At 35.7% G+C, this 27,598-nt stretch overlaps 1 protein-coding gene across 5 annotated transcripts in view; it reads right to left on the minus strand.

Moving 5' to 3' along the window:
* The window catches only part of TBC1D5 (TBC1 domain family member 5), a 318,604-nt gene that overhangs the window by 232,240 nt on the left and 58,766 nt on the right, over window positions 1-27,598 (minus strand). For 3 of the 5 annotated variants that reach the window (XM_032183438.1, XM_032183436.1, XM_032183437.1), the window contains one exon: window positions 12,818-12,878. The exons of the other annotated variants lie outside the window; for them this stretch is intronic. The gene's annotated coding sequence lies outside the window, so the exon portion shown is untranslated. The remainder of the gene's footprint in view (window positions 1-12,817; window positions 12,879-27,598) is intronic. 5 annotated transcript variants of the gene reach the window in all.

Raw genomic sequence — 27,598 nt, forward strand, 5'->3', positions numbered from 1 at the left:
CCACATTTCTTGAAAAAATCCTCCAAATATTTTTGCAGCAATTGAGGAAAAAGGTGTATGTGCTGATGGGCTTAGTCTGAGGAAGTCAGAATTTCAGGATGTAACCGGTCTTTGCAACCCTTCTCCTTGGACATGATGAAACTCCCCAGTAAAAACAATGTTCCTCTATATTCTCCTTCTGGACAAGTACCACACTACAGCAGCAGTTGCCATAGGAAATAATTTCAAATAACATGCTTTATCATTGTACATTATATATTCTGTGTCACTTTCTTGGGCTTCCTTTTCCTACCATGTGTAATTTGCACACAAGCATTCATGCACACAAAAGAGACACCAAGATACTGCAGCACAGCTATTACTACTCCCCTGAAGAAAGGATGAGAAAAAAATACCACAAATTCTTGAAATACCAAAAATTCTTTAAAGAAGAATGTTTGGCAAAAAGCTTCTTTTAAGATATAGCACAGAAAAGGGAGCTCACATATTGGCTCCTCAATAGCCATAATAACCTCCCACCATACCCACGCATCCCTGGGATTCAGTTTCTCACAGTGGCCTCCTATAAAAGTCTCTATAATATCCATCAGCTTTCACAGAGACCACAGCTCTGTCATACAGACCCCTCTGCAATCACCCATAGCTCTTTCCAAGTGTCAACTAGCACAGAACATTTCAGAGCATATTTTCAGCAGTGCAGACTACAGTAACACCTTTCTCAACAGCAATCAAAATCAATCTTTATCTTCACTGAGTGCAATAGGTACTGCAACCTAAAGCTGCTGAATGATACCTCTGCGCTCCCACACGTCTGTCAACCAAAGCAGAGTTTTCTATGACAAGATTATTATTTTTTTGCTGCACCAGACAGAAATCTCTCAGAAGCCAATCAGAAACCATGAAACAAATTCACAACAAAAAATAAGTTATAGCCAAAAGCCTCACTGCCTTCTGTTTCAAACACAAGGAACATTCCTTCAATTCTGCATCATCTAGTATTGACAGATGGAAGCACATACCTACAAAATTGCATTTTTCCCAGAAAAGTGAAAGAGAATTGCCCCATCTAAAAATGCCAGTCATATTAATAAATACCAATAAATATGGTTATATTATTTAAAGCTGTCATATTAATAAATATTGCTGAGGTGGGAAGCACCTCAAGGTTTATTAATATGCGTGGGATGAAAATCTATAGAGAAGAACTACATAAAATAGATATGCACACTGTACTGCAAAAAGGATCATCTTTACTACTACAATTGTATTATGAAAATGAAACTTTCATGTGCATATATATGTGTGCATATAATATATACTAATCAGAGACTTTTTCCTTCCTCAAGTGTTCAAAGTATTAGTGGTCATTATCTTCTTTATAAGTGTGAAAACTCTAAAGCATATATCACTTGGGCAAAACCAGTCTGGATATCTGTATAGATCTCTATAGATCTCTAGATCATGTATAGATCTCTGCAATTTTTTTGGGGGGAAATACTGAAACACAGTGAAAGAAAAGGAGAAGAACCATAACATTTGCTAGCTATTCAATGAGCCATAAATTGAATTCATAAAGTTTTCACAGAATGTATACCTTCATGCTCAAAATTTATAATAAAAACATGATCACATAAAGGTTTGAAAGACAAAATAACTTATGAACATCAGATTTAACATCTTTTGACTCAGAAGACTTCATCATTTCCGTCTATGGGTCTTACAAGACAAACTATTGCTAATGAATTTTTCTTAAAATTATCAGAAGTGACCTACAGAAAAAGATAAGGATAATTGAAAGATCTTATTTATTGTTTCATAGGTAGAGAGAAGCAGTGCATTCAGACTTCTAAGAGTCTAAATTCTGAACTGGCCAGTCAGGCATCTGAAATGAAATAGTTCCCATTTGAGAAATACATTTCATCCTTCTACTATCTCAGAGTCCTCAGATCCAACATTTCAAAACAGGAAAGAACTGATGCAGAGGAAGTCGAATGTTAACTTTTCTATCAGTAATGATCTGTATGTTTCACTGCAGAGAACCAGGGGCCACACCTGAAATTTTCTAACTGTACACACAGACTGAAATCAACAGTACTGTTTGGGTCCACAGGATAAATATAAGTTATTTAACTTGCAGACAAAGTGACATATCACTTCTTTCAAACACTTCCACAATTTTTTAAATTATATTAATGGTAGCAGAGATCCTTGGCAAGTCTGGTTCTAATTGTGTAAGGCTAGTATCAAAAGCAAAGGAGATGCTCTCTTCAAATTTCTTTAAGAATTATTCTTCCTAAATCTGGAAGGAAGGTTACCAATGAAAGAAATGGGCAATGCCACCTGAAAGAACTGTTGTTTTCTGGCAGGAAAGGAATTTCACTATGATGTAGGCCCAAAGAGAATTTCGAGTCATACCTTTTACTGAAGTGAAATTACAGAGGTTGATAATACTTGTTGAAATGCACTTTAACTGCCTAGATCCATCCTTAAACAAAAAGGCTGTATGAATGCAGACGTATTGCTTCCTCCCACCATTGCAGAATTAATGGGCACATACTGGAATTACAATTTTACCACTATTAAATGATCAGTGCAGAAAAGGAGTTGTGGGATTCTAACACGTTTGGACTCTGAGGTTAAGGTCTGCTGCTATGTCACTCGGAAGTAACTGTAACAAAAATACCTTCCAGTGGGATGGAATCAGATGTGTATGCTGCAAACAGAAGTGACTTCTCGAGGAGACAACAGGAAATGAGAGGTGACCTGCTCACAAAAAGATACAAACTATAGCAAAGGAGAGGTGACATCAGCTCAGAGAATAAAGGTGATTCAAATCAGGCCTTAAAAGTCATCACTGCAATGAGTTCGATACCGAGTATTTAAGTTTCAAGATTCCTTTTTTTTTTCCCCCAGAAAATTCAAGAGACACAGCTGGAACAATTTTACTTCTTTTTATACAATTTCTTTTTCTTCCCATATGATCTGACTCTTGCAATGTGAATGAATACATGTGCAGTGAAGGATTAACACATCACTGATTTTTTTTCTTGTTTAAGTAATTCTGTGCAAGCAACACAATTTATTGGTATAAAGTAGGATTTATGGTAATATATTTCCTCTTCAAGACATAAATAAGATTCTTAATAGTTTTCTGTAATTCATTTTCATATAGTACCACATTCTCATACATTTACTAGCATAACGCATCTGCTAGAATAGCAATTGCATACCCTGAACACTATTTTAAAAAAACTCTTCAATACTAACAATCTGCTAGAAATATTGTTATCCTTCGTCTTCCAGAATTCATTGTCTACTTCTTGCAGCCTTTTATCTTTCCACTGTATGCGCTAGATTTTACAGAAGAAAAACAAACAAACAACACACAAAACAGAAACTTGCAGTGTTTCAAAGAATATGAAACCTATGAAGCTAGAAAAGCAAAATGTTATACTGAAATAATTATCTGAAAATTTACAGAAGGCTACAGGTCTTTATTTTTCAACACTTCTCCTTACTGTATGTTGTATTGCCTTCATTTTCTGAGAAGTTAACTTTTCAGTCTCTGGTGGTGATAATTAGAATATGATATGCACATATGTCTTTTTTTTTTTTTAAACATGGACAGAAATTATGTAATTATTCAAATTATATCAGAACTTATATTCAGAAAATTGGTTGTCAGTCAGAAGCATCTTCTTTATAAAATGACAAAACAACTACACTAAGAGCAGATGAATTCTAGCATGAATATCCACTTAGAAATTCTCTCTTCAGTTAACACATTCTCAACATTTCAGTTTTTGTTCCTGGGCTGCCCTCTGCTAACAGGGCTTAAGATTTTTTCTGCCCATCGCAGAGGAGATAGAACTAAAAGAGACAGAAGTAAAGAATGGGGTATGCATGAGACAAAAGCACTGGACTGCAATCCCATTTTAAAATTTTAATCTCCTAGTAGAGTATTACCATACAGAAAAAATGTTTTCCATATATCAGATACCATATATTTTCTACGTCAACATGAAATACACTCTTCGAGTCTGAAGATTTGACCTTCTCTGTTGCTTGTGCCTTTTCAGGAACTTTCTTTCAGGAACGCCATGGATATATGAAAATAACTAGAAGTTATTTTTCCAGTGCTATCCACGTAGGAGTTGCATAAATGTTCCAAAATTCAGAAACAGATATACACATACATATGCACGTATAAAAGTTATTGTCAGTGTATAAGTTACTACTACCCTGAGACTGAAATAATTTATGTAACATCTGTTTTCATATTTTTTCTAATTTTTTCTAATTAACATGCATATTTAACGCATAAATGCTCAGACCACCTATTTTTCTGCTGATTTTGTCCCTTTTGTAAGTCATGTGTTCCTGTGGGGTGCTCACTATAGATGAAGCATTAAATTTGGTTTGAGGAGTATGGGGTGAATAGTAAACAAAATATTTCAGACAGTCCAAAAGCAGAGAGTATGCAATGAAAATAATATTAAAATAGACTTCCCAAAGAAATACCTTTGCTTGAGGATGCTTCAAATGTGGAAGAAGAATGGCCCCCCACTCCTATTCAAGGCGTTAAGTTAAAGTAGAGTTTAGCCTCCAAACTTCCAGCATCTCTAATTTTATCTTGCATATATGAACACTGAGTAAAACTCTAAGCTGGTGAAAAACAAATTTCAGTGACATAAATTGCCAAAGTGTTTGTTGTTGTTATTTTTTATTAAACTCCTCATTGCCATTGCTTAAAATACTGAATTGATGTTAGACGGTGCTGAGTACTGAATTCAACTATATAAGAAACAGACTCCAAAACAGAATAATAAAATAAATGTTGTTACTACACTCTGATTTTTACCTATTACAAATTTGCTGAAGTTAACTTAAAAATCTAAAACATGGAGGAGAAACAGAAGTTGGGAGAGTGGACAGAATCCCTTTACATTTACAGAACTGGGGAGAGAAAACAGCTGTATTTTGTAATTTGCTGTATGTCACCTATGCCGGCATGAGCTTAAAATCTGCGATGCAATGCAAAACAAAGTAAGGTGTAGGGAAGGAAATGGGAGCATGCTACAGTTCCTGTACTTCTGACAGATCTTTTCTGTTTTGCTACCCATGGCAGAAGTCTACTCATCTCTACAGATGGCATGGCATCCTTGTCCAAGCCTAAAAAGACCTGGTTTCTTGGGTCTGAAAGTCTCTCATGCCTAATGTTCAGATACTCCCGAGCTCCTTCCAATTTAGTCATTATAAAGAGATACAGTATTAAATTGCCACCTCAACAACAAGCTGAAGACATGATCAATGCCTAATTACTGCTACCGTTAGCTATCTTATCTCAGCACCTTCCCTACAGATTTCATGATATGTGAGGTTAGAAAGGCACCCACATTCCCAACACAGTCACTACACACCATCAAATAGCTGGTGATCTAACAAGGAGCCCTGAAAGATGGGGCATCTCCCACCTTTAACCAACCTGTTCTTTAACTGATGTGAATTACATCACTTTTCAGAATAACTGAAAACAAATTGCAGCAAGCATTTCCCTTTCTTCTCTTTAGCCCTTTACAACCTCAGACACTTAACATATTTTAAAATAGTAACCTTTTAAATTTCTATGAAAGAGAACAATCTGTCTTTATGGCCTCCAAATCATAGCTGGAGATGTTAAATTTATTTTAAACACTCTTAAAAATAATCAGCCAGAAGCTGAAATAGGAATCCTCTCAGAATACGCTGTAATAAAAATTTAATATCATAACTAAAAGCGCACCTGATGAATATATAAATACTGAAATTTCAAGATTACAGTTACTACAGTTTGCGTGGACTTCAGTGAAACTGAAACTTGGTTCTTTGCCTGTGTTTACAAGGAAGAGCTTAGCAGCATACATTCTGTGAGCAAGGTGGATACAATGCAGCCAAATTCTGTGATATAATGGCATTTCTTCAGCATTCTGCTGACATCCTCCATACTGCACACATGAATGTATTCTGAAGCTCTTCTGAGCTTGTTAGGCATCTCCCTATACTTCATATGCATGCTTTTAAACACAAAGGATGTTGCTAGTTGCAATATTAAAAAAAAAAAAAAAAAAAAAAAAAAGCAAACTTTTTAGAAGTGTAAGCCAGCATTTATTAACGTATCAAAACCAAACATCAAACCTTCCAATGTTCCCTCAGTTACGAAGCAAATCTGTGTTGGAAACTCCTCTTTTGGCTGGCCAGACTGCCTCTTTGGTAATGGTGTTAATGGAGACCATTGACAGTTTCTTGACCAATCCCCTCCCTTTTCAGCCCCATCCCTCTCACTTTAGTGAAAGATGCCACCAGCAATCTCCTACGCCTGAGACAGAACAGGCTGGATACCACACCCCTTACATGCGTGAGATGGACACGAAGCTATGAACTAGCTCCTTGTAACACCATTGCAAATTCCACTGGTTTGTACTTCAGATTCTATTTACAGAAATAAAAAAATCAGTAAAGTTTTTCTCAGATGTCACACGAGTATCATTGCATCACTGCAAGCCTTTTTACATCATTAGTCATTCCTTTCAGTATGTCATAGAATGGCTCAGGTTGGGAGCGACCTCAAAGATCATCTAACTCCAACTCCCCCTGCCATGGGCAAGGACACCTCCCCACTAGGACAGGCTGCCCAGGGCCTCATCCAACCTGGTCTTGAACCCCTCTAGGGATGGGGCATCAACAGCTTCTCTGGGCAACCTGTGCCAGTGCCTTACCTCCCTCTGAGTGAAGAATTTCCTCCTAACATCTCATCTAAATCTCCCCATTTTTAGTTTAAAACCATTCCCCGTTGTCCTGTCATCATCTGACTGAGCAAAAGGTAACTTTCCATCTTTTTTATAAGCCCCTATTAAGCAATGAAAGGCTGCAATGAGGTTTCCCTGGAGCCTTCTCTACTGTAGACTGAACATCCCCAGCTCTCTCAGCCTGTCTTTATAGGAGAGGTGCTCCAGCCCCGTGATCATTTTTGTGACCCTTCTCTGGACCCGCTGTAACAGGTCCACAACATTCTTGTGCTGGGGGCCCCAGACCTGGAAGCAGCACTCCAGGTGGGGCCTCACAAGGGCAGAGCAGAGGGGGACAATCACCCCTCTGTTGATGCAGCCCAGGATGCAGTTGGCCTTCTGACCTGTAAGTGCACACTGCTGGCTCACATCAAGCCTTTTGTCCACCAGAACCCTCAAATCCTTCTTTTCAGGGCTGCTCTCAACAACTTCTTCTCCCAGTCTGAGCTCATGTCTGGGATTGCCCTGGCACAGGTGCAGCACCTTGCACTTGGGCTTGTTGAACCTCATTAGGTTCATGTGGGCCCACTTCTCATGCTTGTCTAGCTATATATTGAGGAGGTATGTATTATATACCTTATATATTAAGGAGGTATGTATTCAGGAGGCATCATTATGGTCACCACCAATGAAAACATGAAGTCTGAAGCATTACAGTTTTTGTCAGTTGCTATAGAGTAGTGGGAAAACTGCTATGCAGAATAGCAACTTCTTTTTCAAGGAAGAACCAGGAGCAGAAGATGGCACTATATGACATGGCTTAATGTTAAGTTAGAGGAACTTCTAACTGCTTCCATTTAAGCTATACAAGAAATTTTGTATTCATAAAAAAGTATCATTAGCACCTGTACCATTTATTTTACTAATAAATTACGAACTAAAACTTCGTTAGATTTGAAAAGATATGAATTACTCTTCTGTTACCACGAAAGCATCCTAACTTTTGCAGGTGAGCCAACACTCATGCATCCCTTTGTGCTCATCGTTAATACCAATCTGTGCATTAAATAAAAAGGTACACTGAAGACAGCTTCCTAGAAACTCTGCTGATGTTTCCCTTTGCCAATTCTAAGCAATTCAATTGAAGTGATTCAAAATAAGTTAGGATGTTGCTAATAAGAGAGGATAGAGTCAACCTGAAGTCCTTAAATTTGTGGCTACAGCATAACATTTCTTGAACATGACTTCGTTGATAGGCACTTCTGACTTTCCTTGAGCTCTCTGCAGTGCATAACAGCAATCTCACCACTACATCCCTCAGGTAAAAGCATTGGGATATCCCTTGTGTAAACGAGTATAGCAATATTTTAGAAACACAATTTTCATCAACAGGGATTAAAGTCCAAACTAGCAATTTATATCTTATTAAGAAATTTTTAACTATGAATTTGACTCAATTTTGTCTGTCAGTTACATTTATAACACTCAGGTTAGAGATGTGAGGATAACAGCACATCAAAAAATCTTTGGGATTGGTGGTTTGGTGGTGCTAGCATTGTCTGCAGGCTCAACAAAGCACTGCACTCATTTACTAGTAAAGAAAGCCTTTAAAACCAACATGGAAAGGTAGTAGAAACTGCCCAAAAAGTTTTTTTTTTTTTGTTTTTTTTTTTTAATGAAAATAAGGTTACATGCTTACAAACTGTAGGACCAATCTATAAAACATTTTGAGCATATGAACATCCAAAATACCTGTAAAGTGAAATTAAGTTTCCAAAGCATATCAGTTGTATGAGTGCATATCAAGATTCAGGAGTATCAGGTTAAAAAGCACTAAGCTACTGTAATTATATTCTCCATATTAACAAAGAGCTATCATCCCATCTTTTTTACCACATCTTCACGCAAAGATTGAAGCTGTGCGCCACAGAGCAATTACAGAAACAAATATTACATCTTTCAAACTAGGTATTATGCTTCATCAAGACTTGACTTGACTTTTGGTCACTGTGCAATTGGTGTGTATTAGGTTTGCAAATAGATATGTGAAAGCCATGCATTTAATAATGAATGCATGACTGGTTGGCCAGGGAATCAGAGAGATTCATCCGTGTAAAAATATGAGAGCCTGCGTGATAAACTTTGCATTTTGTCACCTTTTGAAATGTCTTTAGCATCTGTTTATCTCACCATGTGTTTGAAGTAGTCTTACATGTACAAATAAAAGAGAGCTCCAAACAAAATGTTTACTTTCCAACTACAGACTTGACACCTCTGATAAAATTACTAAGACCAGCATAGGAAAAAAATGCTTCACCCTCTTTAAAGACTGCCTTCATTCCTTTCTGCCTTCTCTCTGTGCTCACGTAAATTTCTTATGGACTCTCAAAGAGCAGTGACAAACGTATTTGGCCCCCATTCTCAGGGACCTTAAGGCCTGCTTGTAATAACCTCATAGAACTTTATTTACTCAGCTCTTCCTGCTGTGGACAGTAAGCATGCTATAAGCATCACCATCTTTCTGGTGCCTCCAAACCCTTCATTACAGTCAGGGCAGGCTTGAGGTTTCTCTGCATTCCTCAGCAAACCAGAATCCCACTGGATATAAGAGATGTAAAATTCACCTTCTTAAGTAACCAGTGGATGAAACTGTACAATGTAAGACGCACTGCAATAAACCAGAACAGAAACCGATCACAAAATCTGACAGAGACAGGGAACGCTTTGCAGTTTTGAATATTCAGCCCTTTCAGTTGTGAGGGGTTGTAGGTGGATCATAAAATTGATACAGGACCCAAGGCAGAAGAGAAGGAGAAAGTGACATTGACTTTGTGCGATGCCTTATTCATACAGAAAGGATAGCCCACAGTCAGCATACTATTGGCAGGTAGCTGAGGGATCAACTAGTTGTTGCTGTCATAATGTTTTGCTTTGCCAATGTTCACTTTTCAAAATTAATTTAAAAAATTAATGCTTCTGATACACTAAATATATTCAACCTTAACTTGGCTGATGGCAGTTTGTTTTCTAGCCACTGTATTGTCAAAGCACGTTCAGAAAGAACTAAGAAAAATTGGAATATAAATGGGAACAACCTCTTCCAGCATTTAAGTAAAATTGGATGAACATGATCATCTCAATCATAAGGCTGTTCAGAATAATACCACTGTCAGTTTGTTCAAAGCCTCTGAAGTGCTTATCAAAACAAGTAAGACATGTAAGCTGTTAGGGGATCCACTTACAATAAATACAACTTTTAAATATTAAACAAATATTAATGCAGATGAAATCAGAACAAAACATTTCAACTTTGTCAAACATAAGTAACACCTTTCATAGCATTTTTGATGTTATCTATCTACATTCCAATTTATTAAAAGTTCTTGTGCACCAGAAGAAGACAGATTTCAAGACAGAAATGCAAAAAGGCAGGCTGCAGGTATCCAAGTCCCTGAAAGGCAGGATGATGTTGCAGTTGAAAAGACAAACATATTCTAACAGGTCACGTGCATCATCATCTTCCTTTAAACTACCAGGCCTGCCTTTGACCTTCACGGTATGACATAAATACTTCTGCTCTTTACTTTCTCCACCATGACCCTAAGATGAGACTATTTCCCTTTTCCTGTCCTTCCAGTCTTGGTAAATACTTTGCATTGTAAGGGGAGTACTAATTCAGCCCAGCCTCTTGGTGAGCAGAATTACGTATGTTTATATTGAGAGACTGCATTGGTAAGCTGCAGGTCCCCAAAAAGCATATACAAAGCTAGCATCTTTACAATGATTTACTGAAAGCAGCAGCTCGTTTTAATAAAACCATCCCAAAACATAAAATTGATTGAACCAACTGCTGTGCAGGGCATACACAACAGCTGATCAAAATCATTCAAGATTTTTATTCCTATAGAATATCTCCAGAGCTTGTAGAGTTTTTCCCACTTTATTACTTCAGTTCTGATACACAACTCACTTAGGCAAGGAGAAAAATTAAGGCTGGCTGATACTTGCTCTGATATTTTTAACCAGAAATTTAGATAAATTCAAAATAATCTCACATCCAAATAAAAGCCAAATACACTTGATAATCATCAGTAGTTTTCATAAGGTAAAAACTATTATCTTCCCATTTATCACCCTTCAAATGATATAGTATGCTTTGACTAATTGTATTCCAGAGAAGTTCCAAAACATATCATACAGATTACTCTAAAGGCCACAACATTTCTTCCATTTCAAAAAATTAATTTAATTGATAGGTTTATAATAGCATTTTAATAAAAAAAGAACATTGTGTTTTAAAAAAAGGCTGAAAAAGATGAAACTTCTTCCACAGCAAAAATATATAATTGCTAACTTTACTTTCCTTATACAAAATATCACCAATAAGAGTTTATGTTTTGTTGAGCCTAACAAGAAGTTCACCTTTTCAGAGTGTGCTACATGAAGCTTTGCTTGCCTTTTATATAGTAAAGTAATTTTATGGTATTGTGTCACAATGAAGGACAAAGATAAGCCAACTGTTTAGATTCCTCTCCTTTATGTTGTGGCTTTGATCACTAACAATGCTGCGTGAACAGCCAACAGAAGGCTGACATTTCATAAAATATGCAGTGATAAAAACTAATACTGTAGCATCTGGGAGCGATATATAAAATGCAGAAATACACCTAATAACTGTGATCTTAAATTACAAGTTACTAAAAGCAAAATAAGCAGCATACCTAAAAGAAATAGCAAGATTAAGGCAGGATTTTTGTGCTTCTACTCCTAAAAATAAATTTAGGAGAATTAATCTAAGTTATGCTATCCATTATTCTTAACAATTCCTCTGGTTCCCTTGGATCTTAAAAGCAGCCTTGTAGTAGAGTGCTTTTTTTGCCGTATCATTAGGTATCAGCAAAAGCTAAACACATTATAAGCCTTCTTTGTGCTGTATTAATGCTCTAATGCTTTGTGAAATCCCCTTTATTGTCTCTTTTAAAATATCAATCACACAAAATACATATGAAACCCAGTGTCTACCTCTTTGCTGGTGTGGGAAAAGCTGAAGCTCTGCCCTGACCAAAATAAATAAAAAACAAACAAACAAACAAAAAACCTTTCAATAAGCTGCACATATTAAGTACATCTCAGAGTAAAAATTTCATTATTTTTGTTTATTTAAGAACAGGTCACATAAAACGGAGGATTGCATCCTAGAAAGCAGTGAATCCCTAAAGAACTTAGAAGTCATAGTAAATAAACCAACTGCTCCTATGTTGCTGTAGCTAGGAAGTTAAAAACAGTCCCTGGGAGCATTACAGGGAAATATATGGTAGTATTAAGGAAATTATCTGCACATATGGCATTACTGGAATACCATATCCTGGCACAGTATCTTCAATTTAAAAGAAAGTTGAAATTAAAAGGGCCTAAAAGGACTTAAAAGAGTTACTATCAGGAAAACCTCTTCATGTGCGGGAGAGAGATATTTAAGATCAATATATTTTGTTTATGATAAGATTAAAAATGACTCATTTGTGATCTACAACTTACTACATGTGGAAAAGATGTGATAGTCAATAACTTTAATTGTGTCCTATTATCCTTTTCTATGCTTGATTACTGAAACACAAAATTGGATACATTTAGTCTAGGAACACAATATCTTAATTATTACATCAGGTTAGCTAGGGACATAATGCATCTCCTTTTGTATCATAAATATCAATCTCAAACTGAAGTAATGATTTTTATTAAAAAAAAAAAAAAAGAATTAAATCTTTACCTTGTATTATGGCAAAGATGGAACAGCTATATAACCAAAATGATCTCTCCTGTACTGGAAGCATTTTAATATTTAAGAAGCTGCAACACACAATTAGCTTTAAAAGACAGTTTTACAAACCAACTTTGTTCTCATTTGCAATTCCACAGGTAACATGCTTTTCTCCAATTACTCAGTATGAAAAAGTTGCTTGATCTAATGTAATAATAATTTCAGAAAAAGGTGCAAGCATATTATCTTTCTTTATGAGAATACATCATCTAGAAACAAGGAAAGAGTAACCTACGTGAAACAACAGGTATGCCAGCCACTGGTCATCCACAGGTCTATGGAACAGCAATCTGAAACTGAAACAATTGAACAAAAACCAAACATAAATGAGTTGTCCCAGTTAATCTGAATATAATGGTGCAAGACCTGCTTATGACACAATAAAAAGGGTAGGACTTTGTCAGCATAGATGAGATCAAGAAAAATACCTAAAGACCGAATCTTACTAAGGAAAACAAACACAGCTTTTTAGTATTAGGACCTCATTTTGTAATGGACGAGAAGGAATTATGCATCAGGTGAAAAAGAATGCAAAAGAAAATCCATATTTGGTGCCTGAAGAACTGTGAAGCATATTTTCTGTCTGAAAAACCCATAACAGTTTAAGTACGTGGGAGGCAATTGTCCTTGTGCTTATAATTAGAGTCTGAATTTAGGGATTTCACTGCTTAATGCACACCCACCCGCCTGTTATTCTTACCATGGTTTTTATGTCACTTAATGGAGATGAATACTCTTTTCCCACCTCATATTTACATCAAGGCTATTTAATTTTTTTAGGCTGCTATAATAGGTTAAACGGCAGTCTCAACATCACTCTTCATCTCCCACTGGACAACGAATGGCATTATAAGACTGAGAATAGATGAAGGCATATTTACATTCATAATGTTCTTGACTATAACATTTATGTAAATTATGATTTTACATTTGCAAATACTATAATTCTCAGTTTCAATGAATACTTTACTACTCTTTCATCATTAACTTCCTATGTATATTACATGGAGAGAAAACACCAATGAAAAATAAAGAAACTAAGCGCTGTGATCAGAGAGCTACACATCTTCTGTAAAAGGAAAAAACGCTTTATTTCTAAATCGATCTTGCCCTCGTATAGACAGGGAGTTGGACTATACCTCACTGTTCATCTGGAGTAGAGAAAGCATGCAGAGGTTGCTTAAATTTTAACCCAAGTTTTTTCCCCATCCGTATAAATCTTAATTTTTCTATTCATTGATGAAATGCCATGGAAACACTGTTAATTACAGGACTGCATCTAGAGTTTGGAAACATGTTTACAGATGTTACACAAGAATGAAAAACTATGAAATATCAATTTTCATTAGCTAAGCTATTGCTCCACCAAATGGATGGAGTGACATTTAAAGATCCTCAGAGTGTAAAATAAACTTTTCAGTTAAAAGAAAATATTCAACTCTCAAACCTACCTTAGCACATACAAATTTATACACAGACACTGTATATTTATATGCACTTTGCCTCAATTTTTCTATCATAGTCAGCTAAATATTTCCTTCAGTCTTATAACTTATGTCTCTGACCCTAAAAACACTTCCAGAATGAAAAACTGTCAAATGAAATTGGTCCAAATATTCTAACTTGAAACTAGTAACCTTTTTGTGTTTTGATAAGAGCTCAATGTGACATTTTTAGGCTGTAAATGCAAATATATGTAATGAAACAGCTCTCAAACTACCGGAGTCTCAGATGTGTGTATCATTTCTGAAGAGGTGATTCCCTGATAACCTTAGAACCACTACACGAATGAAGAAACGTTACTCATCTTAAGGAAGCTGAATTGGGAATGTATGACTAGTTAGGTCGATTCTGTGTATGTAAATCTGCTGCTTGTGTCTGTCATTCTCCAAGTTACTCACTGTGTGAGTAACTTGGATTAGAAGACTCAACTTGGAATCCATCTTCTTGGATTAGAAGACTCAACTTGGAATGCAAGCACTAAATGCATTCAAACAGAAACTCTTTAACGTTAAAGGAACAGTGACTCCTCTGGTCACCTTACTTCTGCACCACGTAATAAAAACAGATCTAAAAGGGGTTCAAGTTTATTTTGTAGTTTGGCAAATGGAGAATGTGTTGACTCAGATGATGAGTCAAACCAAACCTCCTCTCCTATTTAGTATCTCTTCCCTTTGTGCAGCTGAACTTGCAACAGTTTATTTTCTATGTAAAGTATTAAATGTCCTATGATTCTGCTGAATGCCTGATAAAAGAAGCCAGTAAAGGTATCACTGCTACAATTATGTGAATTATGGCTTCCAAACAGGAATTCATTTGTCCTCAGCACCCTACAAACACTGTGAAAAGGGACAGCCATGCTGTGGGTTTTTAACAGTAAAACCAACAGGGAAGTTAGAGAGACCTTTCCAAACTTGCAGAGTTTGTACTGGAAACAGTCAAAACATTTTAATACCATTTTCTGCACATATGCTGCAGGGGAAATACAGAAAACTTACGCTAGCCTCAACATTAACTACAAAAAATTAAAATAGTTACAAGAAATAAGATGCTGCAAACACTTCAGTACTGCCAAATTCTTGTATGCATCTTTTACCATGATTCTTCCAAGAACCCCACACAAAGATACTTTGATGTTTTAGGCTCTTGCATTTTAAGTGTGCCCACTAATAATATATTCGAGAAGGCAGTATATCACATGAGCAGTATGAGGAAAGTTACAAAACTACCCTAGTCAAATTTTCTTTTCAAAGAATCTAGGAGTACATAGCATATCTCTGCAAAGTAAAAATAAAATAATGTCATGAACTAAGAAACCTGCTGAATATTAGAATTTTATTTTTGATATAAGACATGATAGAAGATGAACTGTTTCATATTTTTTTCTAGAATAAGAAAAAGGGTTTGTATAAGAATGTTTTTATATTTTTGCTAGGCTATTGCATACCTTTGCTAAAAGCTAAACATTGAAGTAAAAAAAAAAAAAGCATGATTGTTTCCCCCAAATTACAAATCCATGCAATTTTCATACCTATAGTTTTCATGCCCAAAAATAATCTGTAATTCATTCAACAGTTACACTTCATTGATGAAAGTAAAGAAAAAAACATTTTCACATTGAGAAAAGTCAGTTAAAGCATGACAATTCAGAAAAGTACCATCCTATTTGCTTCCCAAGACTCAGTCTAAAGGACCAACAGCAAACTAAGTACAATCTGTGCTTTCAAAAGCAATGTGTAATTAAGGTTTCCCTAACATTTACTAAGGGAAAAAATACTATTGCTTCTGGATTTTATATTCATTAAAATCATTTTACTGTCAGATGGTATGAGCATCTCCAAGCAAGAGTGTCTTGATCTAATTTTTCTTGTTACGTTTCACGGGAAGAATACACTCATCTAAAAAGATGAGCATTTTCTTCCCTTTCTCCCTTCCATACTCTCTTCCCTCCACCAAATAAGGTTAATGTGACAATGACAACGTTTTCTTCGCTCCAGCTTGGATCCCACTATAGAGTATATTTCTTCGATCTTAAAAAATAATGTAGATTAATGTCAAAAGACAAAATTTGAACATTTATAATAGAGTAGTTCATGCAGTGGGTCTACAACTTCCATAAAAAAGAAGAGAAATAATGTGAGAAAGAAATAACATTGAGAAAGACTTCAAAAGCAGATGGCAAACTTTTAACCCTCCTTTAAAAAGTTTAAGTCAGTAGAGCCACTGTTTTTGAAGAAAGTGTTTAATATGGAGTCATATTAAGAATTAAGAATTTGTCCTGGTAGCAAACTTAGTAGCACAGTATTTAATGGGGAGGAGGAAAGGGGAAAGAAAGAGCGACAAGAACAGCCATGAACAAGTCCTTTCCCCCTGAACAGATGTGGCAGCCAATTTTCTACAACTTTTTTCCTTAAAACTTTATTTGAATTACCACAACTTTGAACCCTTGGCTCTGTCCAAGGACAGCTTAGGCTTCAGAGACACAGTGCCCAAAATGAGGCAAAGAGGGCAAGCGTGCTAGGAGGCAGGGGCAAAGGAGATGCAGCAAAGATAGCTGACCTAAGAACAATGCAGAGCCTTCCTGATTTCATCAAGTGAGGACCAGTTACATAAAGCTGATAAATCCTGGCATAGTACCAAGAGAGAAGGACATCTGAAGAGCAAGTACGGGCTGGAAACACAAAGCAGTCTTACCCCTTGTTGGGACAACAGCTATCAGCTCCAGAAATAAAGCTATAGGAGCTACTATCAGTGAGGTGAATGTAACACGTACATGTTCCTCACATGCACTCTTGTGAGGAATTGCTATAACAGCCCTGGACCTGTTTTTCATTCTTTAAAGCTGCATATCCTGCAAGTTCTGACACATATGAGAAAATACAGCCCTTAGCACACAGATACCTCTCTATATATCCACTATTTGCAATACAGCCATAAATTAATCACAAGAATAGGTGCATGGACCACCATGCTGTAAGTATCCTTTTTTTTTTTTTTTTTTTTTTTTAAGACTTAAAATGGTCTGTTTGTACAGATGTGTGATGACCTCTATGAGCTGCCTAACAGTGTAACAAATGGGTAATTTAGTTGCTCCACAAACCACGGATTACTGTAGTATTTAAGAAGAGATGCCATCTGTAACATGATTGCAAGTTGCCAGATAGTGCTTTTAAGGCTAGTATAGAAGTTGTTTATTGAACTTAAAGGAAGTAACTGACAAATTATAGAAAAAATATATGTAAGATGCCACCTATTCTAGAGCATGTTAGAAAATACTTAACATCACTTAAGGCTTTCAATTTATAACCACTTTTTAAAGTATTATTGTTTCTTATTTCCATATTAATTATTACGATAGTGAAACATGCTTGACCAGGTTCACTATGATGTCAAGTGAAAAATTTTGAAACAAGAAATTGGGAAGTGTTGAGTCAACCACTGATCTTGAAGAAGGCTGGGATAATTTCAAGCAGAGTGAAATACAGGAAAATAAATAACTGGCATTTTTAAGTATTCTGTCTTAAGAGAAATTACTGGTCTTAAATATAGGTTTGACAACGTAGGAATAATAAAGAACAAAACATATGAAGTGTGTATTATCACTTTCCCACCAAAGAAAGATTTAATTTAACAAGATTTAATTCAAGATCTGAAGAATCTATAGCATATGAGTCTTGAAACAACTGCCAAGCTTACCATGAAGCACATGAATATATAATTTTAAAGCAGCTATATTAATATCTGAAATATTAGGATTCCTCAAAAACCTCAACTGCAATGTTCTTTTCTGAAGTAATATTCATCGCTTTCCTTAATGATATTCCTATTTTCTTATTTTCCTAAGAAGATCAGTAGGAAGAAAAATGACCAAGGACAGAAGCGATTCACCCTTCAGCAAAAGGGATGGGGAAAGGAAACAGGTGCATTTTGGCAGTCTATTTTAATCATGAAGACAAAGCAGGCAATTTCATTTTTCTTTCTTCCCTGCTCATTTGCACTCAGCAGCCAACAAGAAGCAGCAGATCTATTGATTACATGCATGGGTAAGTAAAATCAAGAGATAAAATGGAAGGTAGAGCAGCAGCTACTGCTTTCAGTTTGCATCTCCGCTATCAAGACTTAGCCTGGTCTACTACTGAACAAGCATAATAGCTACTTTGCAAATGAAAGATATCTGGCAGGTTACATGGAAACCACTGCTGCCTGAAGCTAAGTCTTCTTCACTGGTCTGAACGCTGTCTCCAACACACTGAGTGAGACAGGAGGGAAGCATTTCAGCACTGAATTTGGCTCACTCCAAACTCACCATGGGGTAGAAGCCAACTTTGCTGAAAGACTTACTGCCTAAAAGAAAGATTTCCCAGGCTTGTTCATGAGCATACAAATCTTGGTCTATATTAAATGTACATTGAGCTAACCAGAATACTCAAATGTTGCTATAGCAATTTTCAATAAAAATTTTAAGTAGTTTTTGAAAGACACATGTTCTCTAGTAATAGGAAAAAGGCTATTTTTGTTAGTTTCTCTAAAGAAAGAAAAAAGCCATTCCCAAAATTATGCACATCAGTACAATGAGTTCATTATAATTATTTACTACTGCATTATCATGTCATTTTTGAATTTCATAAAGTTGGATGGAATGAAAACTGTTCTTGATATAACCTATAATAAGCAATATAAACACTTGAAAATGTTGAAACCATATATCCAGACTTGCATACAGAAACAGTAAACCACCAAAAGCACGAGTCTTTACTTCTCAATTCTTTTTGACAGTTCCAAAATTCAGGCACACATCCAGAAGAACTTTCTGCCCCACGTCTGGTCAGTAAAGAAATTGAGGTTAACCTTTAATTTTTAATGTCACCTGCAGCCAGTGACTGCTTTTTCTAATGCAAGTGACAGATAAACAGAAAAACACTCCCAAGATGATACACAAAGCACCACACACCATAAGTGCATTTTTATTTTTATACCAACTCAATTTCTCAAATGGATAACCAATGTTCCTACTAATTTACATTAAGAATTGAGTGAGGCATGAAAATTGTTCTGATGCATAGACTCTATTTCTTTAATGTACTGCACAGTGTTCCGTACTGCAACACCACAAAAAAACTAACTACACTTGAAAGGTACAGAAAGTGTACATACAAAACCACAAGCACATACATCTCTTATAAAATCACTTCAGATAGGGTTTTAAATTATCCAGATCAGCATGAAGAAAAATAACTAATTAAAGTCACTGATCGAAGTCAGCAAAAGCAAAAAAATGTTCTTATTGAGTTTCTCGACCTTTAATCTGTTGAACTCAAGTTTTTCTGTAGGTCAATACCAGTAAACTAAATCTACATTGTCAACATTTCAACTTCCTAATTCCTTTACACAATTCAGCAGTATCACTCTAACATTTGCAAGGCAGTTCCAAACTAAATGGAGGGAATATGGCAAAATGAGGTAATATAATCTAGATATTTAAGGCAAAATTGGCAAGTCTTTAACAGCAAACACTGTATCACCACTAAATGAGACCATGTTGTTAATGTAAGAAGTTTGAATTAGACAGTGAATTGCCCCTCCAGGTCAGGACTGAGAGTATATTATGGGAGAAAGCAAAGAACGGCTCCCAGTTAAGCTATGTTTCACCAGTTCTGTGGAAAGCAGACTTCAATACAGTTATCCATCACTTTTAAAACCGCATACTACAGAGTATTTTCAATTGTCTTCTAAAATTTAGTGTGGTAAATTAGGAGAAAAAAAGCACCTATGCTCATAAAATAAAAGTCAGTTTACAGAAAGGGTATTTAAAATAATTTTAGAACTACTACAGGAAGCATCACAAACACCATCTTTGTAAGTGCTAAAAGTGTAACTGACATTAATGAAAATGAGGCAAAATTAGTATTTTTTTTTTTTTTTTTTTTTTTTTTAAGATAAAAAAAATTTAACTTACATATTTGGCAGATGTTCAAACCCAAACAAGACAGTTGTCCTTAAAATGATATTTTCCCCAACTTCAGCAGTCAGTAGTATTGGAATAAAGATAAAGCCCACCAATTAGCACAAACAAGGGAGCTGGAGTACCAGTCCTGGCACCACCCTTCTGAACTTGACTTTTGGATTGAGAATAAAGATGCTTGATGAAAAAATGCACCAAATATTAAATTTTTTGTTTGACTTAAATTAAGGCATTGTGTTTCTTATGGAAATACCCATGTAACAAAAAAGTCTGGTGACTGAAACTAATTTTTTTCCCTCAAAGTCGAATAAGTATTTCACACAATCATGTCGCAGAAGAGATAAAAATAACATGTAAAATAATGCCAAGTGGTTCAATTTATTTTTAATAAGATAATAAAGGTAGAGATAATAATACGTCGATTCAAAAAGCAATTGCTGAGTTTTACTATCTGGAAAACAATTCCAGGGTCTACCAACCCTACTGGATGGGGCTTTGGACAACCTGGTTTAGTGGGAGGTGTCTCTGCCCATGGCAGAGGGGATGGAATTAGAGTCCCTTCCAACCCAGCGCAGTCTGTGATTCTGTCATTATGAACACAACTTCAGTATTCAACCTGAAATTTTATTTTATATCAACTTTCAATTTTTGGCTATCTCTTAGCATTATTTTCAATTCTTCCTTTTCTGTCTGAAATTAAAAACACGCACTTTACAAATTTCAGTAACTTGATAGTTATGTGTACTTTCAAGAAAGTAGTTAATTCATTATTAATAGGCAAAAAAAAATATCATACAGGGTTTAATAGCACACTACAGATGGTTTTAAACACAATAAGAATGTTCAAAGCTTTGGTTCTAAAAAATTTAACAAATCAAATTCCATCAACTGATCAGGGTCTTTATCTGAGATACTTAAATTCTATACACATAACAATGGGTTACTCTGATATTTTAAAATAATTTTCCTATTAAAATATAGAAAGTTAATAGTATTGAATTGGAAACAGTATCTTTCCTTTTTGAGAAGCTGGTACCTTACCTTATTTCTACAATGTTTGAACATCTGAGAAAACAACTACCCAGGCACCTTTCAAAAATAAAAAGTCCTAGGAGGCACCTATGTCATAGAAGTACCCAAATAGCTTGGTAATCTGTTGTCAACACAAATTAAACTGTGTTTAGAAATAAACCAAGAAAACTTTGCTCACTTTGAAGGAATCAAGTTAGGGATTTCTTTTTAAGAATTTAAATTAAATACACTTGTCTACACATGAGAATATTATGCAGTTCCCACTAAATAATGTTAGTTTCTTACTTAGATCCTAGTGTAACATATGAGCATAAAGATATATTTTTTATTCTACAGTATACTTTGAGTTATTAAGCCTGGCATTAAATTTTGTAACAAGATGTAATGTATCTAATTCAACAGGGCTTAGAGTATTCCTGTATTACTTATTAATATGTTAAGTGAATGTTTGGACAATTGAATTCAACTAGGTTTTGTAACTAAAACATGTGACAAAATACAATTTTCAGATTACATAGTCCATTTGTCATAACTACTGCTCCTTCTAATTTCTATAGGTGTTAACAAATTAAGCAAAAAAAGCAGCACTGACTAAATACAGAGCAGTAGAGAACTCAGAACTTAAAAGCAACTATCAGCATATGGCTATTAGCAAAGTATCCTTGCTGTTCTACTTCCCCAGTCCCTTCTTTTTTTTTTTTTTTTTTTTTTGCTTTTTATACCACCTTCCTGCCTTTATACCTTAAAAGAAACTAAAGCCTACAAATAAAGAACTGTGCATATGCATACTTCCTTGCCACAGTGAGACCACAGTCTGGTACCGAAGTAATAATGAATAATAACTGAAATATTGCCTCAGATATCACAGCAAATCAGTCGCAGCTGGATCCAATCAGTGACTGGTATGCTTAGGAAGATCGATATATTGAATATATTAATCTCATAAATTCTTTCTGAAACCACTAAAACATCCCCAGCTGACAGCTTAAATAATGTTTACGTAGAAAAAGAAATACAAAATATTACTCTACATAAGTTTTGAAAACAGAGGTGGTGCCAATGTATTTCATCCCAGTGCAGCTCAATGGTTTTCACACTGCTGTAATGCTAGTTTAAAAGAAGCTACACTGCAGAACAGTCTCCATCTCTGTGCTGATGTTGAGTTTTCGATGAGTAGAATTAGAGTTTGGAGAATGAGAAAAGCATGTTTATATTTAAATATTTGGACTAGCTTAAACCAAGAGACAGATTTACAGAGAATATGAAAAAAACACTAAGTGGAAATGAAGATACTAATAAATTACTGAAATAATTTACGAAAGAGAATTATGGTACAATTTGCATAACATGCCATAAAATACAGATTTATTTTTTTTGAAAACTAAGATTAAAAGTAACGTGACTCCAACAACTATTGTTGAGGCTTAGCCCCAGCAGGCAGCTTAGCACCTCACAGCCACTCACTCACTCTCCCCAGGTGGGACAGGGGAGACTTGAAAGGTGGAAGTGCAAGAACTCATGGGTTGAGATAAGGACAGCTTACAATGTAAAGCAAAAGCTGTGTGCGCAAGCAAAGTGACAAAAGAACTTCATTTGCTACTTCCCATCAACAGATGGATAGATGTTCAGGCACTTCCCGGAAAGTGGGGCTCATCACACGTAATGGTTTCTTGGGAGGACAAATGCCATCTCTCTGAACATTACCCCCCCATTCCTTCTTTCCCATAAGAAAAATGGCATAGGACATCCCTTTAGTCAGACCAGGTCAGCTGTCCTGGCTGTGCCCCTTCCCAGCTTCTTGGGCACCCCCAGCCTCCTCGCTGGCCAGGCACTGTGAGAAGCAGAAAAGCTCACTTGGAAGAATCCAAACTAGTCATTTTTGGAACCTACGAGGAAACTACAGAAGGAAATAGCATGACAAAGGAGGACTGTCCGATAGTTCTTAAATATTATTTACAGAAATAGTCTTTTAAATACGAAATGAAGAGCTTTCCTCAGTTGTGTAGATGCACACATAGGTATAAGATGGAAGAAGGCAAAAGTTCAGTAACAATTCAAATCCTAGAAGAAGGTTCTTAACAACCAGAGTTCCTCCAGTATTGAAACAAGTAGCTATCAAGAAGAAAATGAAGAAAATTTTAACTTGGGCTTCTAAATCAAAGTGTTTAGGAAAGCTACAATTATAGCAAACAAAATAGTCATAGTTATGAATATTTTTGAGAGAAGTCTTTATGTTTCACATGGCCTGCTGATCTTAAAATTACATTCCTGCTTGGAAGACCAAGAACATGGAAAAAAAAACACACACAAAAAACATACTTTACCACTTGTTCTCCTAAGTCTCACTTCACCATCCTTTCAACATATATCAAACTAAAGCCACTTAGAGCACAGGGAGGAACACAGAGTGGAAACAAAGAAGATACTACATTCATTCTGTTTTACTCTGCTCTTTCTCCCCAATGCTTTCCCTCAAGAAGAAATTACATAACTGAGAATAAACGTAGCAAATGATATAAATCACCTTAATATTTCACTATTTTAATAAGTACATTTTTTTCTTTTCCCTTTGAGGTCTGATGGTGTTTCAGTTATATGCTGGTCTAAAACTGAATTTATTTCACAATGTCTTTCCATTTAATAAAGTAAACTTAAGACTGAATGCTAGTTTTGAATAGCCATGTTTTACTTTATTGAAATCAGTACATAATAATACAGTTCAATTGTTAAAACCTAATATATATATTATATATTATATATATATGACAGCATTACGCTGCACTAAAAGTATTTTAAGAAGAAAAAATTGTTTAAAAATAGAATATATGACGTATGGAATTTGGTTACTGAAGAGTCCAGGAATGTCCCACTTCTGCATTTCTTCTCAGGTATACATATGCACAAAAGGGCATTTTAAGACAGCAGAAGTGAGTAAGATACTCACTTGTATAGGTCTATTAAATCTGTGAATGCAGGAACTGCTGCATTTCACAGTCTATTATTTATATGACAGAATGAAGATCTGAAAACATGAAATATAGCCTTAAATTATTCACTTATTCTTTTCACAAAAGGAGAAACCGTCAATCTAACACTAAAAGACTTCAAGCATATTTCTAAAGGTTTCACGAAAATTGCCTTATTTATCAAAACTTTATTCCTTCCGTTTGTTCATTAAATACTGTAGCTTTGCATTAAGGTCAAGCAGTGTCAACCAATTACTGTTCCTGAAAAGTCCTACTTTCTTAATACTCAAAGAAACCATGGTATAGAGTGAATTATTTTAATAGGCAAACTGAACACTGTTTACCCAAAGTACATTTCAACCATAAAAATGTATTTTAAGGGTTTCTATCAACAATCAATTACAGTACTATTTATTACCACAGAAGCATTGAACATGATTCTTTGTCTACTTAAATGACAGCTGTAAAAAACACACCTATTTTAGCATATTCAGCAATATTCTCTCTTAGCTCATACTAAAGAAAAGTAACAAAAATTAAGTGACCTATAAACCAAACCGAAAGGTAAAATAGAAAACATCAAATTTCAAAGAGAGAGCATCAATTGGTACAAACATTGTGGCTTCTGTCCCTGCTATCTGTAGGTGAGCAAGAGGACCCACCTTCTAGACAGACCTTGTCAAAAACAAAACAAAACAAAACAAAACAAACCCTGCTTTCACTGCTCCTAATGTTATAGCTTTATTTTAGGGTAAAATTCTCCATCTTGCAATATACAAGGAAAACAGGCAGGTGAACAACTGATGAATGATAGATTTTAAGTGGTTACACACAAATTCATTGAACATCAAGGAAAGGCCACCCACGGGCCATCATACCAAATACCGAAGTCACAGGCATTCAGGGTAAAAGCTTTTCCATAAAGTATTTGGATACAAGCATTGAGGAGAGACTTCCCATTGCCCTATTTCAATCTTTTCCCCAACCCATGTTAATGTCCTAGGATTTGGTATGCTGGAATTTTTCATATGTAATCACCTGTATTTACATTTCACATAAGCAAAAAGGAAAATCTTGGATCTCGTTTCCCTCTGGAATTGACTTGTTTAATCCCATTCCACCTGGCACATAAGATGCTATGAAAGAACACTTCATTTTCTATTGGCAACCTTTGAAATCTTGTTGTTATGAACATAATTGTGCCTTTCTGAAATTGAAGAACATTTCTACAACACATCCTCTCAACTAGAAAAAAAATAAATTACATATATATATATATCTGTCCTGTATCAGTGAGACCCACAATGATATAAAACAAACATACTGTTGGTGCAAACAAGGAGGAAAGCAAAGAGCAATATTAAAAAAATAAATAAAAGAAAAAAGTCAAGAAGAAAATTGTAAAGAAGAGGGACATAAGAGTAGGATTTGTTGTCTCATTATTTCCAAGACGTCAGAATAGAGAAAAGAAAATCAAAACAAGTAGGGAAAAAATGTTGGGGGGTAGGGGATGGAATGGGACAGGACGGGACACACAGGGTACCTTCTCCTGTGTCTTACCTGGCAAATTCTGGTGTATCAGTGAAACCTGCAAAGATTTTAGAACCAATTATTAACCAACTAAATTTCATTCTACAATGATCTAGAAGATGTAACACAATAAATAAAAAAGTACAGATCTCTTCAAGTTTATCTGAATGACTTCACTGGAAAGGTCTTAGCAGTCGTAATGGCTCAGAGGTGACAGCAGATATGATGCAAGCTTGAGATGAGAGAGATTTCAAATGTGCCCCACATTGTCAATACCGATATAATAAAAATACAGTCTAGACATAATTGCCATCAGCTGGACACAAAAACGGTTCAAATTAGGGAGCAAAATGTTCTTTCAAAGAAGAAATTAAACAGCTCTGTCACACTGTGTTAATATTTAACATGGATCACACAGAGATCTGTTTCTATCTGATATTTTCATAACAATCCTATTGACTGGAAGGCAATGTCACGGTGAAATGTGCAGCTAATGCGATGCTGGGAAAACCAGCAGCACCTCAGAGGACAGCATCTAAGTTTCTGAATGTTTTTGAATAATAGCAGATATCAACAAGATGATTCAATAAAGACAAATCCAAAGTGCTACATTTTGAAAGGACATGAATATAACAGACATGAACACAAAACAGACTGGCAATAAAACACTACACTGGGAGTCAATGGATAGAGATGATCACAAACCAATAGACTAAATTTAGTGGTATCTCTCCAAGAGACATCTCACTCTGAAATATGTTGATAGGCGTGGGGGGAGTGAGTGTGCAGATGTGCACGTGAAGAGGTAATTACTACTTCTTTCCATCTCTTATAGCGTTGTATTCAGTTTGGGCATCAGAACTGTTGGAAAGATGTGGGTAAATTATGACAAGTCAACTGGAGTATGACTGCTAGGAGGTCTGGTGGTACTTGACTCACAGAAGCTTTTCAAGACTAGGTTAGACAAATTTACTCAATCCTGCTGCAGAAAAGAAGATTGAACTAGCTGACAATCTGATCTTCCAGGCAATAATATATTTCTCCAATAACATTCTACCTGCCACAGTCAACCATTTTCAAAGACGGAAAAAAAGTAAGGCTGCCTCTGTCTGTCTTCAACAGCCTAGGTTCTCTCTTACATACCTCCAATCTTCAGACTCCCAGACAAAACCACCACATCAACTTGCTTTACTACTGGACTGGTGGAGAGGAGCAATTCTGCATAGATGGTTTTCAAATTTCCTCAGCATGAGCCAATACTAAACTGAGGATGACCATAGATAACTTTTCCTATTTTATTATTCTTTGGCTAAAATTACCTAGAACCTCACGTAAGAAAAAACATATCATGCATCATTTTTATTTTCATGTTACATATTGTGTCCGTAAAAGGAGCATGAATAGCTTTGTATATGAAAACCTAATGCACAAACAGTGTGATCAAAGACGCAGTAATCTGAATTTCACATGAACGCAAAGTGGTTATAGAAAGCTTCCTTTCCCTATGCTGTCTTCTTCAGCCATTTTATGGATAGATGTCAACAATTCTTTACATCATGTGCTGTAAAGACTTTTGAAAATTATTTCCAAAATGAAAGCGGCATTCTATTCAACAGTTCTGAGAAGTAGAAAATAATTCTCAGTTTTATGAGAAATGTCATTTCAGTATAGTCAATTAGAAGAAATGGATCTTCTGTACTGATGAAACCATCCTTGTGAGGATAAAGAGAATAAGCTCTGCTTTTCTAGATTCATAAGCTCTACTGGATAACCCTAGCCAGCAGTGGGAGATATGGAGGTGGGTTGTAAGATAAAGAACAGGCTAGAGGCAAGAAAAGCTGTTATAATTATAGCTGGGAACACAGAATTTGTTAAAGGAAGTCTACTGTATAATTACATTTGAAAATTTAGCAAGATGCCCAGAGGCTGGCTTGCAGCTGTCAGGAACTGGTAACACTAGAGTTCTGCTCAAGAGGCAACCACTACTGCAGCTAAGCACACCTCCCTCTAGTTGAGCTGGCTTTGA

This window comes from Aythya fuligula, chromosome 2 (genome assembly GCF_009819795.1).
Source record: "Aythya fuligula isolate bAytFul2 chromosome 2, bAytFul2.pri, whole genome shotgun sequence".
Classification (NCBI taxonomy): Eukaryota; Metazoa; Chordata; class Aves; order Anseriformes; family Anatidae; genus Aythya; species Aythya fuligula.